Here is an 11,874-nt window from a genome sequence, read left to right as displayed (position 1 = left end):
CAAAACTATAATTGTGCCTCTGGTGCTGTATGGGTGTGAAACTTGGTCTCTGACATTAAGGGAGGAACATAGACTGAGGGTGTTTGAGAATAAGGTGTTGAAGAGAATATTTGGACCGAAGAGAGATGAAGTGACAGGAGGTTGGAGGAAACTGCATAATGAGGAGCTTCAGAACTTGTACTCTTCTCCAAATATAATTAGAATGATCAAGTCAAGGAAGATGAGGTGGGCAGGTCATGTAGCACGAATGGGGGAGACGAGGAATGCGTATAGGATATTAGTGCGAAAGCCAGAAGGAAAGAGACCACAGGGAAGACCAAGGCGTAGGTGGGTGGACAATATTAGAATGGACCTTAGAGAGATAGGATGGGATGGTATGGAATGGATAGATCTGGCTCAGGATAGAGACCAGTGGAAGGCTCTTGTGAACACGGTAATGAACTTTCGGGTTCCATAAAATGCTGGGAAATTCTTGAATAGCTGCAGAATTGGCGGCTCCTCCAGAAGGGCTCAGCTCCATGAGTAAGTAAGTAAGTAAATTATACTTAGTGAAGAGTGCGGATTATAAAACTCCTGAGTATGTAGTTTTTCCCACCATTCAGTTAGGCATATTTCCTCTCCCTTACATTCAGATCTTCCCCTCATTACTTCGCTCCCAAACGTCTTCAATCTTTGTTTTTCGGTAGGAGCGAGACACTAGGTTTCACAAAAAAAAACCTCTGTTATTTTAGTCCGCACGCGAACTATACCGACCGAGCAACCGCCGCTTGTCGGCGAAGTTTATTGCGGATATAGGGTGTTGCGTAGTCAGCGCAACGAATCCCCACGGCCGTTAATTTCGGTTTTCTAAACCGGGACTTGGTCGAAAAATCAGATTATGCACCTTTTAGTGCTGACACAACTTGTCCTCTCGGGTAAATGCCTTTGTAATCATTACACTCACTTCGTAACGATATCACAAGATTCATGCAGCTTGTAGGTAGTCTAACAACTCCCGGCCGCGCGTGAGCAATGGAACCCACGGGCATCATACTCTATGCCAGAAATCTCTGGTCTGGAGAGATATGTCAGAGCGTAGGGCAGAATCCCGAGAAGGGTGGAACATTTAATCTGTCTTTTTCTTCAGTAACTTTCACTATAAACTATAAAATGCACTGTTAAACTATTTCCAAATCACATTCTGCTCTGGATGCTATAATACTGTAGCGTATATAGCCGTTCCATGCGACGACCGCGAAATAGGTAAATATACGGACCAATTTCTAAACAACGGCTTGGTAAACAAGTTCTCACTGCTATGCAGCAGATTCTTAATAATGCAACAGCTGGACTACAAAAATGAAATATCTATGTTTCCTATGTGGTCCGTGCAAGGGGAAAAGTCAGTTGATAATGAGTTCTGCACGAGAGTCTTTGAAGAGAGGACTTGAGCTGGAGGAAAAGGAATGGTCATTGATGGAGCCGTTGCCAGGAAACGACTAGTAACAGACTTAGAATACTAGACTGTGTGTTCTAGTGAATTGTAAAATATTTGCGTAGTCAGAGTGTTATAGTTATTTGTAGTTACGACCTGTAAGTGGTCAATAAATTTATTTACCAATCCAAACCCCGTCTATAGTCACACATACTACGTGACAATATAGAAGTGAACTATACATAAATATTTTCTGTTATACCACGCTATGCTAATTTGTTTTACTTCTTTCCAGCAAGAATGAATTCCTGTGAAACCTAATATTACGGATCTGCCTCTCTGTGTGGTGAAAGATGTAACGTGGTTATCCCTTGCTCCGAACCAGGTATGTAGTCGAAAGTCTGTGCTAATATTTATATGTTTATACATAAAATACACCTAAGAATTTTTCTGAATAAATAACTTTACTGCAAATATTTAATTCTTTACTTGATATCAAGTAAATAAACCGAAGCTATAGTTCGCATTATGGAGGTTGCACTCCATACGAATCTGGTGACAGCCTTGCGATCGGGTGCTAGTTAGTGACCAGGCCAAGAATATGTGGAGCTTCATTTCCACTCTTCATGTTCTTCGAGATATTTTGTTTTTACCCTGTTATTAGTAAAGCAAGATAAAGCTGTCCCTGTGCTTAACTAATTAAGCACTATGACATGAAGGCGTATGGGGAAGTGGATGTATAGATCCACATTTTCCTAACCTCGGCACTAGGTGGAGGTGAGTGGTCAGCTTCATGCCCCGGCCGCTTTACTCCCGGAGAAAGAGCCCCCAGTATTCATTGTAGAGTATTCTGGGAGGGGGGGGGCAGAACCGGTCCGGACGACTTGGAGAAGAAAAAACTTTTACCTCACCGGGACTCAAACTGCTACCCCTCGGTCGTCCAGCTTGTAGGCAGTCGCTATACCGTCTACGCTACCCCGGCAACGTGTTACTATTACAATTTAATTATTAAACATGTAAATATATGCGTGGTAGCGGTTAAAGTTAAAGGATTTTTATCCATGTTAAACGATAGTTTACCAATTAAAAGACTACAGTGCATGATGAATACAGAGGAATAATGACCCGATTGGGGACAATCGGACGTTTCTTTAGGACCATTCGAACTGTGCCACGTGTTTTTGTGGGCGTCTGTATCATTCATTCATTTGATATCCGCTCTCCACAGAGGTCCGCCTTCCTCAGTATTTCCAACTAAATTTATGTCAAGAGTTCTAACTGTTCTGTAATTATTTCTTTATGCAAGCAATTTAATAATCAAAGATTAATCTGATTAATTACAGCTATCAGCTCAGTATTTTCTAAGTCCACATCTCTAGTACAGAAAACATTGTCCATCTTGCTCTTAATTTGTTCACTTACACTTTCAGACTTACATCAACACCAGTAGTTCAATTTACCGTATTTACGCATGTATAGGCCGCACATTTTTTGCCAAAAATTCAAGAGGAAAACTGGGGTGCGGCTTATATTCGAAATATTCGAAATCACACTTCATTTAAAAAAAATTATATTCATAATTAGTAATACAGGGTGTTCTACTCCTGAAATAATATTCCAAGAAAACTATTTTTTCTATAATTTCTGTCTGAAAATTGTGTTGCGGCCTATACATGCGTAAATACGGTACTTTATCAAAAGTATTACTTTCATACCAAGGTCGAAATGTATTAATTATATCGCCATTATTACATTTAAACACGTGATATGCAAAAGGTAAAGCTATTCTTGTAACGGGTCGTGAAGGTCCATACAATTGTGAGACGTTGAGGCTCCCACATTTTCTCTAGATATTCGGCTCACAAATGGCAGCAAGTTTGTTAGCCCTACGGGCCGGCCGCCCTTTACCCACGGAAAGATTCCTGGTACTCATTTCTGTTAGAGCCTGAGTCGACCTCAGGACCATAGTGCGGCTGGAAGATTAGGTGAATTGAAAAATCCACCTTATCAGAACTCGAACCCGCGACCTTCTGGCTTGTAGCATAGTGTCTCAATCAACTACGCTACCGCGTGCCTCATACATATTTAATAAAATCTTGTACATATAACCTTTCGTAGATAATTGGTTAAACATCACTTAGTTTATGTATTGTGACAGGGCAGCTGAAAGACCGGAATAGTGGAGCCAGAATAGACGGTCGTTGCTAGGAAACGGCCGATAAACACGTTTACGTGGCAACGAGCACGTGACGCCAGAATAGAGAATTGTGGAAAAGGGTGTTTCCTACTGGGTCCGCCACGAGACTAAATGAGATAGTCAACCTCCTATCCAATGTATATCCGGGGTTCTTTCCAAGGTGGTAACGCGGTCGGGACGTGAAGCTGACCTCTACCTCCAACAATTGCCGAGGTCAGGAATACGTGGATCTATATACTCACTCCCCTTACGTCTTCATGTTGTAGTGCTTTTAGAGTCGGGGACCTACTGACAGACACAACAGCAGATCGAGCTGAACTTTGCTGTGAGCACTCTTAGGCGGAACGCCTATTAAAACCGTTACTTCTGTCCATGCATCTGTCCATCTGTACGCAAGAAACAATTCGAGAATAGATGATCGATTTTTTCATGCAATTTTATACCGGAAAGTTGTACTGAAATCAGTTGGTACCATTCAGTTTTGGGTTAAATTTATACAGAAATACCGGACACACTACATCAAGACGCGCACGCGTTTCTGCATGTCTCTATTACACCTCGTTAAATATTCATTGAAGCCAAGAGTATTTCGAACAGAAGCTGAACCCTACTCCCAATACGCGTCTTCCGAAAGTCGTACGAATTTCGAGATTAGTATATTCAGCAAGCAACACCTGTTTTCCAGTACACATTAAGATTCCTGTAGCCTCTCGCTCTCTAGACCAGTGCTTCTCAGCCACCCCCCCCCCCCGGACTCGTCTTATAAAGAAGAATTTACCGGGCCCACCTGCGCAAGCGGTAGCGTAGTTGGTTGAGGCACTATTCTACAATCCGGAAGGTCGCGGGATCGAATCCCGATGAGGTGGATTTTTTCGATTGACCTAATCTTTCCAGCCACACTATGGCCCTGGGATCGACTCAACCTCTAACAGAAATTAGTATCAGGAATATTCTTGGGGTTAAAGAGCGACAGGCGCGTAGGGCTGACAACCTTACAGCCATCTGTTAGCCGATTGTCTAGAAAATGTGGGAGCCTCAACATCTCACAAACCTACGGCCCTCCACGGTCTGGTAAGGGGGATCTGCACATATAGGCCGCCAACATGTGCATAAACACATAAAAAAGGCAAAGTTGTCCCTGTGCTAAGTAATTAAGCACTATGCCAAGAAGGCGTATGAGGAGTGGACGTATAGATCCATATTTTCTTAACCTCGGCACTAATTGGATGTGAGTGGTCAGCTTCATGTCCCGACCGCTTTACCCCCGGGAAAATAGCCCGCGTTACACAATGGACAGAAGGATAGTTGGGCCCCAGAACCGGCCTGGATGACGTGGAGACAAGAAAAATCTTGCTCCAACAGGGACTCCCCGAGCCTTCGGTCGTCCAGCCCGTAGCCAGTCGCTATACCGACTGCGCTATCTCGGCTACCTAGACTAGAACGTGTATTCGATAAATTTAATAAATACCATATGGATTTTGTTTATTCCTTTAGTGGGGGTTGGAGTCCAACGGGGCCCACTCGGCACCGCGGCCACTGATTGGCCTGTTGTAGCCTGCCCCGGGTGATTATGATGGAGAATTTGGTGAAATGAAGATTGGTAGGGGAAACCGAAGTACTCGGAGAAAACCCGCTCCAGCGCCACTTTGTCCACCACAAATCCCACTTCACCAGACCCGGGATCGAACCCGGGCCAACTCGGTGGGAAGCCAGCGGCTAACCGCTTGAGCTATGGTGCGGCCTGCCTTATACTCGTATTTAATAAAACAAAATTTTTCATAAGAACATAAACACTTTTTCGAACTTATTCTGAATAAATATTTGCCACGTCTGAACTTATCTCAATAAACACTCGGACTTGGTTATTAGCATGTCTTCTGTACTTCCTCCTGCTGAAAGCGCTTTTTAAGCGCAATGTTACGTCAGTTCCTTATGCGGACCAGTTTCTGCTTGTGTGCATTATCGAGTAAGTTCGCTTACTCCTATTTGTGAATACCGTTCAGTGCAGACGGCTGCTGCATGGGCCATATTACGTGGATTTGTTCAGATCTAAAAGTTTTGGCTAGAACTTAATTAAGCTGCCCGTGCTTGGTCAGCATGTTACGAACACATAAACAGGACCATTCTAAAGCTCCAATTTTCATGTCTATAGTCAGAGGTCAGCGTTAAATTTTTACCCACTAAGAAAAATATAAATTCCTGAATTTTCAAAATCCTCCGCGATTTTACGTGATGAGTTTGGCTGTCAAGATTTCAGCATTAAGATTTCTTTCTTTTCTTCAGTCGTAAGCTCTAGAATATATGAGTACTTATGTCTGATATCTGAGTGATCTTGAGCTGGTTCAAATTTCCATAGAATTGGTTTCTAGGTGGTGGGTTCTTTTAGTAAAATAAGGAAATCTGTAGCATTTGTTTTAATTAATTTATGATTTATTTGGTAAATCTTGAAGTTAGTTGTTTAACGCTAAACAATAGTTCATTTAGTTTCATTTATTGACCTCATTTGAGTGCAGTTAATTTCCTTTATAATATCGACATATTTATAATTCAATTAATTCAAATATTAGCACAGCGCAAGACCCTCCTCTCAGAGACTCACCCATTCTTACTAATCTATACTAGGGAAACTGAGGGCATTCCCTACTACCCTACACTATGTACTCCAACATTCTTCTTTAATTCATGAGTTCGGTTTCTAAAATGTTCTTGTGACACAAATGATAATCTATTATTTATTTTTGCCCTAAAACTAATTGGTAAACGAGACCAAGATTTGTACAAAGCACTGAACATTATAATTATTTGTTTTGAGACCTGTGTAATGCAGGCCCAGGGCGCAGAATTGGAAAATAATTAAAGAGCCTCAGATTTCTGGTGGTTATATGAAGAAATTGAGAGAAATTTTGAAGGGCGCTCTTACGGATGCCCTACCCGGGTTGTTCCGAATGTGAGAAACATTTATTCGTGTCCCCTTGTTCACACTCACCTAGCTTGCATGTGTAACAAATGGTTCCCACCGAAATATTCTCTGACACCTCCTTGAAGGACACACCAATGTCATGTTTGGATGGGCAAGCATTAATATTTCTCGCATTTGTTGACACATAGGACCACAAAAGCTCATTATACAGAGCTGTCACGCCTTCACAAACCTGACACACTCCTTAGACTATGAGATGCAAATCCGATTTAACCTGATATTATGTTTTGACGGGAGAGAATATGGAATCCACTTTCGATTTCATATTAATAAGAAAGCAAATTCGTGATAAATTTGTTATTAAAACATAGCAAGAGGATTGATTTATCATATTTCACGAGTACTCACTCACACTCTTTTCTTTTAAAGCGCGTGTAGTCCATCAGAAAATGCTGGAAATAAAAGACAATGAGAATATCTCAAAGAAACTCCAAGGAAATTGTTCCAAGGTAAAGGACATTAAGTATCTGTAGAGTTGATAAAATGACATAATGAACAGATTATTCTTGTTAACCAGTACTGCCAGGGTGTGTAAATCGGAACGCTTAAAAGGGACAGATTGCGTGAAAAATTAGCAACTCACACACATTTGGAGAGAATGCTTCAACATAAAAGGGTAAAGCTATCCCTGTAACAGACCGTGGAGACTCGTGAGTTGTGAGACGTCGAGACTCCGGCATTTTCTCCAGATAATCGGCTAACAGATGGTGGTAAGGTTGTCAGCCTTAAGCGTCGGCCGCCCTTTGCCCCAAAGGAAAACTCCTGCTACTCATTCCTTTTAGCTCCTGAGTCGACCACAGGGCCATAGTGCGGCTGGAAGAATTAGGTCAGTTGAAAAATGCACTTCATCGGGACTCGAACCCACGATCTTCCGGCTTGTAGCGCAGTACCACAACCAACTACGCTACCGCCTGTCCCAATGCTTCAACGTAAGATCGTTTAATTTTATTGTCATTTAGCGCCTCGACTGCATAGGATATAGAGCGTCAAACTAGAAGAGGTCATTTTTTCCCCCCCTTGGCACTACAGCCCCAGTGGGCCTAGGCCTACCTCCATGAACTTCTCCGTTCACTTCGGTTTTTCTAGATCTTACACATTCGGTAGGACTCCTTAGGCGGGTGATCAGCTCGTCGCAAGGCCTCTACCTGTAGACAAACACAGAAAAACGTACACACACAAACTAAACATCCATGTCCTGAGAACCCACGATCCCGGTTTCCAAGCAAGCGATGACAGTACATGCCTTAGACCCTCTCGGCTACTGTGACCGGAGAGAAGGTTATTATGGATAAGAATTTGGAATAAGCTGATTGTGACATAGTTAAATGTGCGTTCTCTGCTTTAGCTTGGATACTGAGGAACCTACGAATTAATTTTGTACGATAACCGGTAACTCAGACGAGATTTAACTTAGCATCACTGTTTCACTAACGCGCTCGTCTCTCAAGCAAAGAGATCGCTTGGGAGACCAACTTTTAAATAACAGAATCGGACAAGAATAAAATGGATTTTAGAGTACTGGGTTTAACCGATTCTGAAAAGGATCTATTCACGACTTTTGTTGAGGAAGGACGCAAGGCCGCTACCTGTACACAGAATAACAGAGATATAGGATAAAAGCACACAGACATCCATGCCTCAAGTGGGATTCGAAGGCACGATCCCAGTGTTCGAGCGGGCGAAGACGGTTCATGCCTTAGAGCACGCGGCTATCACCCTAAATTCAATCTACTCACTGTTTACAGTTCTAATACACACACAAAATATAAACATGAAGAGTAATATCTTCTGGAATATACGGTCGTGTAGTCCGGTAGGCACTTGTCCGATCTTCGAAGAAACGTCCTTGAAGTTCTACCGAACTAAACGGCCATACATCCCGTAAGATAGTACTCCGCTGTGCTAACCTCAAATTTAATATAACTGTCACGTTACTTGCACTCAGTTTATTTGCTGTTCTTAAGACTAAAACAATTCGACCTATTCCTGAATTCGTGAATTCGGTGTCTTTATTACTGATATATCTAAACTAAATTATTCCAAATCCTTTTATTCGTTTTAGTAACGACTACAGCACTAAGAACTGCCATTTTAATATGCCTGAAATCGGTTTACTAGCGCTAACTATTCAAAAGTAATAAATTCTTTTTACTTACTAGAAGTAATTCAACTGTGGTTAACTAATTAAGCACTACGCAATCTAGGCATATGGGGAATGGATGTGCAGATGCACACTTCCCTGGTTTCGGCACTAGCTCCAGGTGAATTGTGAGCTTCACGCTCTGGCCGCATTAACCCGGGGTAATTAATTATTTTAAAATTATTTTTCTGGTTAATAGACATAACATAAACTATTACAAAATGCATAATTAAGCGTCGTGGCATTACGATATATTCGAGCGTTGAGTACGGAGGCTAGTGGCCAGCTTTATATTTCGGATGCTTAACTTCAAAGAAAAATATTCCTGGTACTCACTTCAGTGGTCCCAGGCCGGACGTGTTAACGAAGAGAAACAATATTGTGACGTTACAATATTATGCCGGAAACTAAGCGCCCCCTCATTCAGTCAGTATTTTTTTCCCTTGGAACTACAGCCCCAGTGGGCCTAGGCCTACCTCCATGAACTTCTCCGTTCACTCAGTCAGTATTAAGTCACTTTATTAACTAGACTGCCCCACAAATTCATAATAATATGTCTTAATTAGTTTTCTCATTAGTTCGAATATAAAGCACTAAGTCACGTAGAGTCCGAAATTATACGCAAATGAACTTACCAAAGTTTAATATTTACAGTATTGGTGCCGTCCCTTCTGCCTCCTACCTCCACTAAGGAAAAGCAGATAATGCCAAATTCGATACGATGCCACAACTTGCCTGTAGTGCCGACCTACTTCTTGCGATGCTACTTGTTGCGTACGTCAACAGTGTCGTTAGCGTCGTTAGTGATGGTGAGCCTGCAATATCTTGTATGGGGTCCTCATCTTCCTCATAATCTGACAGAACATTTCATATAAAGCGTCATGCGTGCCTCGTGATATCATATCGGTCGATAAATGTTCTGAGAATGCTTGCTAACACTAGGTAAACATTATTTTATTTTTCAGTTTCATAACCGAGCTTGGCGACTGAGTCGGTGGAGCTTTTGTTTCGTTTCCAGGAAGTAAAAGTTGTTCCTGTGCTTAATCAATTAAGCACCATGCCATGAGGATCTATGGGGAATGTAGGTACAGTTCGGCAATTCTTGACCTCGACGCTCCGGCCGCTTTACCCCCGAGAAAAGAGCAGCTAAACCCATTGGATGGGATGCTGGGTGAGCCCCACAGACTTTCTGGACGCTGTGGAGAAAAGAAGGATCTCTTACCTAAGTCAAGAATTGAACCCCAGCCGTCCAGTCGGTAGCCCGTTTCTGTGTCGACTCAGCTTGTTCAGGAGGTACCGGGTCTGGGCCAGAGGGTCGAATATTTATACTGAGAGATTCGCGATTTTCTTCAGTGTGTGAAAGCAAGTGACGGCGTGATGTTTCAAATCAGGTAATCGCACCTTCAAACAAGCAAAACAAACTCCGTGGCCCGTAGTCCGCAAGCGAACTATACCGACCGAGAGACCGCCGCTTGTCGGCGAATTTAGTGCCAACTTTTGCGTATAGAGGGTGTCGCGTGTTCAGCGCAACGGATCCTTGCGGCCGTTAACCTCGGTTTTCTAGATCGGAGCCTCTATTTCCTTGAAAAAGACCCTCAATTATCATCATGAGGCTGAATGAACCCCGTTCCAGACCCACAACTTCTCAGAAAATGTGATAGCGCCGGGAATCGAACCCGGACCTTTGGATCTGTAGGCAGGAACTCTGACCAGTAGACCATAGAGGCGGCCAATCGCACCATCGCCGCTGACAGAGGGAAACAGCCTGGTAGAGGGAACTCGGGTGATACGAAATGATTTGTCCAAAACGAATACCACAATACTTCCTCCGTCTGGTGGCGCTGAGCAGCGCAAGGCGCCGAAATTATTTAAAGATGTTACTAGCAACCAAGATAAATGCACCCGAACGAGATTTGTCAACTACTGAGATATAAGTAAAAACCTTTTGCCTGCGTAGGTTTCGATTTTGGTTGGTAATGCAGAATATTGTAATGGATTATTATTCCATGACATCCATGCTTCCAACATAACAGATTAAATAGTATATTTTTTTCTGCACATCAGGAATATGGCTAAATATAATTTTATAAAGATGTAAATATTTTAAGCTCCCTATTGCAGTGTTAATAACTAAAATTTTATAGGCGTATGGTCCATATTACCCTCACTACAATCCTACTGAGAAAAGAAAATGAATCTCAGAAGAATAAAAAGTGTGTATTTTTTGTACATGGAATACGTAACAGAGTATAAAATTCTGTAAAAATAACAATTTTCCTTTTAGTTCTGTTTCATATTTATGAAAATATCCAGAAAAATAAAGTGATATTCTATAATAGCAAACTTTTTTGTAGATCTAAAGAAATTGTTATTATACACACTTAAAAAAATAGGTTAACACGTTGACTGTTTAGATATATTCAAAATTAGTGCGATGTCTTTTGAAAATGTAATGAAATACGAAAACGTTTCGGTAAATTTAGTTAAAACATAAAGTTTTAGGTAACATAAATTGAGACTGGAATAATACAAGAGTACACAAGACAACAGTGACCTTTCACCTCTGGTGCAGGTAAGCCTCCCAGGCAAATACATTTGTGAATAAGAATTCTTAGGTACGCTGTACCAAGTAACGCATTTTAGTACTGAATGATAGGCTGTAAAACCATTATAAAGTTTTTTTGGGGATGTGGAGTGAAGCGACCGTGACATTCTTCATGGTACGTCTACTGTCTCGTCAGTTTCTTGGGTGGACTGGACTAAACCACGGAAGAATACAAGGATATTCTGTTATATGTTCCTAAATTTCAAGGCAAGCGTAGGTTTAGTCACTCTCTATCTCTATCCCTCGCCACTTTTTCCTCCTGTTGCATTCCCATCCATTTTCTTTGGCCGTCCTATTATCTTCGAGTCTACAACGGAGTCAGAGGTAATGGAATTGCCCTTCCTTCTGGATGGTGACGGAGGGAAGACGAAGCAACTTCTCAAAACATCGCTGGCTTCAGCAAAAAGAAATCCACAATTGCCGGGATAGGGTTCAATTAGTATAGCTAGTAACATTTATTGTGGGGAGTCTCTTCGGCACTTTTTTTTTGTATTATCTAATCGTATTTTGTATTCAGTATTTAGTGTTCGTGAATAAC

The 11,874-nt window shown here is 41.8% G+C and overlaps 1 protein-coding gene across 4 annotated transcripts in view; it reads right to left on the bottom strand.

Annotated features, from left to right (window-relative positions):
- LOC111867050 (cholesterol 7-desaturase) overlaps positions 1 to 11,874 on the bottom strand; it is a 169,845-nt gene that overhangs the window by 59,760 nt on the left and 98,211 nt on the right. For 2 of the 4 annotated variants that reach the window (XM_023856526.2, XM_023856524.2), the window contains exon 1: positions 9,367 to 9,463. The exons of the other annotated variants lie outside the window; for them this stretch is intronic. The gene's annotated coding sequence lies outside the window, so the exon portion shown is untranslated. Of the gene's footprint in view, positions 1 to 9,366; positions 9,464 to 11,874 lie in introns of those variants that run through there. 4 annotated transcript variants of the gene reach the window in all.

The sequence above is a fragment of the Cryptotermes secundus genome, unplaced genomic scaffold (genome assembly GCF_002891405.2).
Source record: "Cryptotermes secundus unplaced genomic scaffold, Csec_1.0 scaffold60, whole genome shotgun sequence".
Classification (NCBI taxonomy): Eukaryota; Metazoa; Arthropoda; class Insecta; order Blattodea; family Kalotermitidae; genus Cryptotermes; species Cryptotermes secundus.
Note: the sequence above shows the minus strand (reverse complement) of the source record. Positions and strands in the feature narration are given on the sequence as shown.